The sequence below is a fragment of the Gossypium arboreum genome, chromosome 3 (genome assembly GCF_025698485.1).
Source record: "Gossypium arboreum isolate Shixiya-1 chromosome 3, ASM2569848v2, whole genome shotgun sequence".
NCBI lineage: Eukaryota > Viridiplantae > Streptophyta > Magnoliopsida > Malvales > Malvaceae > Gossypium > Gossypium arboreum.
The window spans coordinates 9,658,074-9,665,395 of record NC_069072.1 but is presented as its reverse complement, the minus strand read 5'-3'; the positions used below and the strand labels follow the sequence as shown (position 1 = coordinate 9,665,395).

The following is a 7,322-nucleotide window of genomic DNA, read 5'->3' as shown; positions in this document are numbered from 1 at the left end:
CGGGCGGACACTAAGATGGAATAAGCCCGCTAATATGCCCAATGTCCCTGCTGTAATATGATGAGAGGCTATTCCTCCAGAACAAAAGGATCAAAACCTTCCACGCCCACGCCAGATTCTGAGTTGGACCTTGCCGTTAGTCCATAAGGGTCCGACACCCATATTCCAGACCATACAATCTGTTACATGAAATGCGCCAAAGCCAAAGCAAGCCACTCCTAAGAGAAATAAATGAATTCCAAAAATCTTGGGCAAATCCAAAGAAAGTTTTCTGTCGCTCATCACAAAAAATTTCTAGATCACAATATACCCAATGCCGATAGTCGCCAAGAAGCACAAGCCGAAAACACAATATGTGCTCCGCCACACCTTCAGTAACTCAAATACCCGGATTTGTTATAGTCCCCGTAATACTCTAACCGCCCCATGAATTGGTTATTCCTAAACGAGTCATGAAGGGTATAACGAACATACCTTGTCTCCATATTGGATCAAGAACGGGATCGGAGGGATAAAAATGGCTAATTCATATAGAGCCATTAAACCGCCCAACCAAAGAACCAGAGCCGTATGCATTATATGAACAGAAAGCAAGCGGCGGGATCATTCAATACGACAAGATGAACACGATACCAAGGCAAACCCATGGAAATACCCCTTTATCAACGAAAAATAGACACTATGTAACTTTATTGCATTGGAATACCTCCCTTTTGGGTGGATTCTTTCAAGAAAGGATTAATATTTGTTCTATTCCATTAGTAATTAAGGGAAGAATTCTACTCGAAGAAAAAGAGAAGCGGATCTATTCTATACCCGATAAGTATCAATACGCAATGGGGTTGATCCTATTTTTATGAATGAACGTATCCCTATTTGTTCATCATTCAAAGGACCTATTGGTAAGAATTCTCTTTCATTCATTCTGTCTTTCTTTATTGTATATTTTATGGCCTTATTCTATCTATGTATAAAATATGAGGCCAATATTATTAAGACCATTATTACGCTTAAAGATCAAAGTGAAATATAGTATTTAATTCTTTTTCTTTCCTTTAATGCCTATTGGTGTTCCAAAAGTTCCTTTTCGAAATCCGAGAGAGGAAGATGCAGTTTGGGTTGACGTATAGTACGACTTGTCAAATATATTGGGTCATATGGGATTCCTCCGTTCTCTCGCCCGATCGAGATATCCTCTGTTTCACCCAAAAAAGATTGATTGAATTATCAAAAATTTGTAGCGTGAAGTGTAATGAAGTGCAATTAGAGATCCATTTCATTTTTTGGGGGTATCCAGATTAATATTTTCAATTAGAATGATTTATGGTTGGCTTGGTTGGACCGAAAAATGAAGCATCCAGTTCGTTTAGAAAAACCCAATTGGTAATACATTTATGATTACCACCTATATCATAATCATAAATCTTTTTATTTACAAATTGAAATAGAAATAAGAACGATTTCAAACTATTAATCAATCGAATAATATGAGAAATACGTTGAATATTTGGCGGAAAACATGAAAGAAAAAAGAATTAAAATAAAAAAGGAAATGAAATCATAGCAAAAAGATGTGGTATTGGGTCATTTGTCCTATATACGCAAATCAAAATCGGGTGGATCTTTACTCGGAGTAGAGCATAAACCTAAAAAAATTGAATAAAAAATTGATGAAACCCATTCAGGAACAAGAAAATGACATCGTGATTTGGATTGAATCCCAATGAAAAAAAATAGATTAATGAAAAGTTTGTGCGATAAGTTTAGCGAATTTTTCTATATTATAGATTATAGGAAAACGGGCCAAAACTTATCTTTCTTTAATTTCATTTTATTTAAAAAATGTAAGAAAAAGCCCCTTCATTAGAAATTAGAAGTTAGAAAAGGCACACTAGAAAAAACGAAGGATGGCTGGAATCTACACATTGATTTTTTTTTCGCAATTTTGTTGAACCGTATGCATCAAAAGGTGCTGTCACGGCTACTAAGGGATACAATTTTATCCTAATCAACCGACTTTATCGAGAAAGATTACTTTTTTAGGCCAAGAGGTTGATAGCGAGATCTCGAATCAACTTATTGGTCTTATGGTATATCTCAAGATAGAGAATGATACCAAAGATCCAGATTTGTTTATAAACTCTCCTGGCGGATGGGTAATACCCGGAGTAGCTATTTATGATACTATGCAATTTGTGCAACCAGATGTGCATACATTTATTTGAAGATCTAATATATAAATAAATTTATGATACCAAAGATCTGTATTTGTTTATAAACTCTTAGGTTGTAAATTTCCATGCATCTGACACCTTGCGAACCCTCTTCTTATAATTATTGTCTTTATAGGAGAACTCACATTGTGCCAAACCTTGTGTCACTGGTATAAATTGCCTTGATCGATATTGCCTTAACACTATCAATGGAGCGTATCCAACGGCTCCCCATATTCCGGCCAGAGGGACCCAGTCAAAATCACCGCACCTATATAAGATCTCGTCAGGAATCAACCACGGAGCTCTCCATTCAACGTCTTCGGCCCGCAAATTCTGGAGAATAGTTATCCATTTCTCTTCTAAGATGTTGTCCCGCCTCGGTATGGCCACGAATTCCCTTAATGGGGAATAATCCTTAGAGAAAACCCGATAAGAGACCTTCTCCACCCTCCAAAAATGGCTATGGAACCAAGCCAAAAGAAGCTGAGCACAACCAATAAATCTTCCCTCGCCCGCTCTCCGGCATGCATTCAAGGATCTGAAAGTTTCTGCTAGTATTGCTGGGACAGGTGTAGTACCTTTATCAAGCCGATCGAATAGATCTGAGACCGCTTCATCTATGTGTCCTAGTGCCTTGGGAAAGATGATCAAACCGTAGAGGCTTAAGGCAAAAACATCAACCCTTTTCTTTGAATCCGGGTGCGCAAGAATCAAGTCCCTCAAATTCCTCCAAGGAATACACTTACTATCCCCTTTTTGCTTGATGCGGGCTGCAACCCATTGCTCGCTCATCCCCGTTACATTCATCAACTTCTTCAAAAAGGGAGGGATGTTGACAGGTCTTGAATAGGCCCTGTCAGCCTGAATCTTTGGGCAATTAAGTAACGCCATGTATTCCTCCACAGTAGGTACTAAATCAACTTCTCCGAAGGTGAAGCAACTGTAAGCAGGGTTCCAAAACTGCGCGAGAGCCCGGAACAAGTACTTATCCACCTTTACATCGAGCAAATAGGGTAAATCGCCGTGAATTACAAAGAAAAGAGTTGCTTGACTTCGCCATTCCAACTATTCCATATATCCTTTAACTCTTGCAGGTTATTTTGAGTCACACTGATGCGAGTGAAATCCCACAACTCCGATTCATATCCCTCGGTCAAACTATCTCCTTTCTCTTGTTGCGTTCTCTCAGACCACACTCGGACGGCCGCATTATCCTCCACTCTATTAAGAAATCCTTTTTCCATGCTAAACTCTTCTATTTAGTAATCGAACGTAAATCAACACCCTTATATGATGAGATGTCATACGAAAACAATCAAAACACAACAAGTTAGTATTATATACAAAGAATAGAATTCAAAACAAATAAGGAGTAAATAAACGCCTAATAGGGTAACCACTAGGGTTCGGTGTGGTTCTACCTAGGGTAGGCTCCTAGGGCTCATTACATGTAGTTCGGTTTTAAGGTAAAGGTACCTGAACCAGCAGATTCCTCGACCCTCGCCCATTATAAGCTCATACGGACCGAGTTCGATTCAGGGGAATACATTTCCCTGCGGCTATACGGAGATGAAAACCTCACGAAGACACAGACACGGATGTATTCCGAAAGCAATCCACTATCCTATACGGAGGTGAAGACCTCATGAAGGAGTAGCTTCTCACTTCCACTTAAGAGGGTGAAATTGACCAATAATGCGATGCAATATGCAAAGATACATCATAGAACTAAACTACTTAAAGCAAGCATATTATGAAGAAGGCCACGAAAATAACAAACAATATGCAATGCAGATAATTTAAAACCGATTTTCAATTTTCGAAAAAAGACAAAAATTAACCAATTTAAGGCTAGACTCTCGAATTCCCCAGTGGAGTCGCCAAGCTGTCGAAACCATTTTTTTTGAAAACGGGAATCGACTTGGTTTGAAAGCGAAAATTAAAACGGGAGTTGCCACCGATCTTTATTAGGTGTGATCGGATCACCTTTGTTTTAATAAATCAATTTTAGTTTACTAAAACAGTGCCTTTGGTCTACGAAACTTGAGAGAATGGGTTCGGGAGTCGGTTACGTGCGAGGAAGGATTAGCACCCTCGACACGCCCAAAAATTGGTACCGAATTGATTAGTTAATGTCTTAATGTCGAAAGTTAAAAATCGGGAATGGATTTTAAAATACAATCCTTTTTATTGACGTCGATTTTAAAAATGCTTGAGTTAGCTTGAATCGATTGTTTAGAGATTTCCTTGTCTCGAGACATCAGAGTATCACATCCCGTAAGTTAGGACACAATACCATGAATTCCCGAGCACAAAGTTGTCCCCTAATTTGAATGAGAATTTCATGTGTTTTAAAACTTGAAAAGGATATTTTGCTATTTAGAAACAACGAGAAAATCGAAACCCCATAAGTTAGGGCACAATTCTTCGATATTTCAAAATGCATGACATTGCCTTATTTGGAAAATTTTGCTTTTGAATAGTAGCGAATGCAATATTCAAGCAACATGTGTTATTTATTTAGGTTAAAATAAGGTGATTTATTGAATAAATACATTGAGGTTTAATTCGCGAGGCAAAGATATGAAATAAAATATGGTACGACATAGAACAATGATCCACGCACAAAATATTCCACAAGCGCATGGCAATAATATGAACGTAAGTAAGCAAATTTACATACATGCAATAGCAATAATCATGCAACATTCAAATAATAGCGTCGATAACTAAAAAGCCAATGGGTTAAATGGAAAAGATATAAGGCAAACTTAAATGCATAAAATGTAAACAAATTTACTTAATAATAACAAACAATTTAAAATGAATAGCGTGAAAAGAAATTTACTATAAACAATGTACAAAATAAATTTAAAAATAGAGTATGTGTAAAAGAGATTTTAAAATAGTTAATATCTGAGACATCAAAGAAATAACTAGTATGTATATATATATATATATATATAAAAATGGATATAATAATTTAAAATTTGATAATATATATATATATATATATAAATTTTAAAGTAAATAAATAAACAATTTCAAATGAATAATACATAAAGCGAGTTTAAAATAAATAATGTAGAAGAATTTTAAAATCTATATTATACAAAGCAAATAAAAAAAATTCATATGGAATAATTTTAAAATAGATAATATATATATATAAATAAAAGTGTAAAATATGGAATAAGTAGAATGGGTCTAAAATAAGGTATATAAAATAATTTTAAAATAAATAATATACAATTTAATTTAAAAGTAATAAATAAGAGATTTAAAATATATAATACGTAAAAGAATTAAAATAGACAATATAAATATATTTTATAATGTTAATAGTTCAAAGGTAATATAAAGAGAGTTATTCAAATACATAATATACAATAACTTAAAATATAAAATAATTTGAAATAAATATATAACAATTTTTAAAGAATTATAAATATATAAAAAGCTTGAAATAAACTATATGTATACATATATATAATAGGTAAGGAATAAAGAAATAAATAATACATATAAAATAGATTAAAGTGACATATATACATAAAGTTAGTTAAAATAAATAATAAGAATTTAAATAAATAGTACATTAAAATAAGTTAGAATAGATGTAAATAAACAACATATAAAATGTTTGACATAACATATAAATGAAACATTAAAAGGTTAATAAATGGATTAAATAGATTTAGGTTATTTCCAAAACAAATTACAATTCGGGGTATAAAAGTATAAATATTGGATAGTTAATTAGGGATCAAAACGAAAACCAAACAAGATCTGAGGGCCAAATTTAAAAAAACAAAAGAAGATAGAAAATGGGGGTTAATTGAACGAGGTTGTGAAAGAGGAGGACTAAACGCATAAATTTCCCTTTTAGGGAAAGTGCACAGACCCCACCCTCCCAAACGACGTCATTTGGAATGATTTAAAACAAAAATTTCCTTCCTTTTCAATCTGTAGGTTCATCATTTAGTTTACAAAACTCTTTCTTCCAAAAAAAACAAAAATCACCCTTCCTTTCTCTTTCAACCCCATGTCCGGCCATGGGCTCCGATTCTGGTCAATCATCTCACCGCCACCACCAGCGACGGCGCCACCATACTCGGTGGTCAGAGAGTTCAAAACTTCCCCCGTTGAACCCCCTTTTCACGTAGACAAGATTTAGGACATGAAAAACCAAAAACTAAACCCCAAACTTCTTAAAACCACAAAGATTCTTCAACCTTTGGCTTCCTCCGTCGAAGTTTTAACCGGATCTCTAGAGATCCGCCGGCTTTCGGACTAGAGAAGCGTATGCCCAGGGTACCAACGCCAAATACGGGTAAAAATCTTCCCTTTTTATATATTTGTATATAGATTCGAAATAAATACACAAAATAAATGATAAAGATAGGAAATGAAAAAAATGAAACCTTTTGAAAACGTTTCTTTGATTAATCTCTGTGTTCATAACCCTTTCTTTTTGATTTTTCTCTCTTTCAAAAGTCCCCCTTTACATTCGATTCTTCTCCCCGTTACAATCAGTTTCATTTCGGCTTTATAGCCGATTCCCATATTAACATATTATTATTTTATTCTCTACTACTACTTGTGCTTCTTGCTGCCATTTTCCTCTTTTCCAAATGTTTGCAGGTCATGGGAGTGTCAGAGGCGTGGAAGGCCGGTGATTGGCGCCCCGAGCAGTGGTGGCGCGCGTGAGAAGGTTGGTGGCTGGAGGAAATTGGGCCTGCTGTTTTTTCTTTTCTTCTTTTTTTGTAAAATGGACTTTGTTTTGGGAATTTTATATTTTGGAATTAATTTGAGTTTTTATTTCTTGTTGGCCAGGCCAAAATTGGCTATAACAAAATTTAGTCAAAATTGCATCAAGTCTTTGCAAATCAGTCTCGTACAAACAAAATGCATTTTAGATGCAAATTGCACAATGTTAAAAAGTTAAACAAAAGCATGACTCAGTATTTGGCTGAAATAAAGCACATATGTGATACATTGTCTAGTTATGGTCTAGTTATTACTGAAGAAGAACATCAGTCTACTATTCTTAATGGTTTGCCACCTGAATATGAAAACATAGTGTCTATTATTACTTCAAGTCAA

General features: G+C 34.8%; 1 long non-coding RNA gene across 1 annotated transcript; it reads left to right on the top strand.

Moving 5' to 3' along the window:
• The first annotated feature begins 6,314 nt into the window (after window positions 1–6,314).
• LOC108485979 (uncharacterized) lies at window positions 6,315–7,059 on the top strand. The gene is made up of 2 exons (XR_001871391.2): window positions 6,315–6,549; window positions 6,861–7,059. It is a non-coding gene; the product is annotated as an uncharacterized LOC108485979 (long non-coding RNA).
• The last annotated feature ends 263 nt before the right edge of the window (window positions 7,060–7,322 follow it).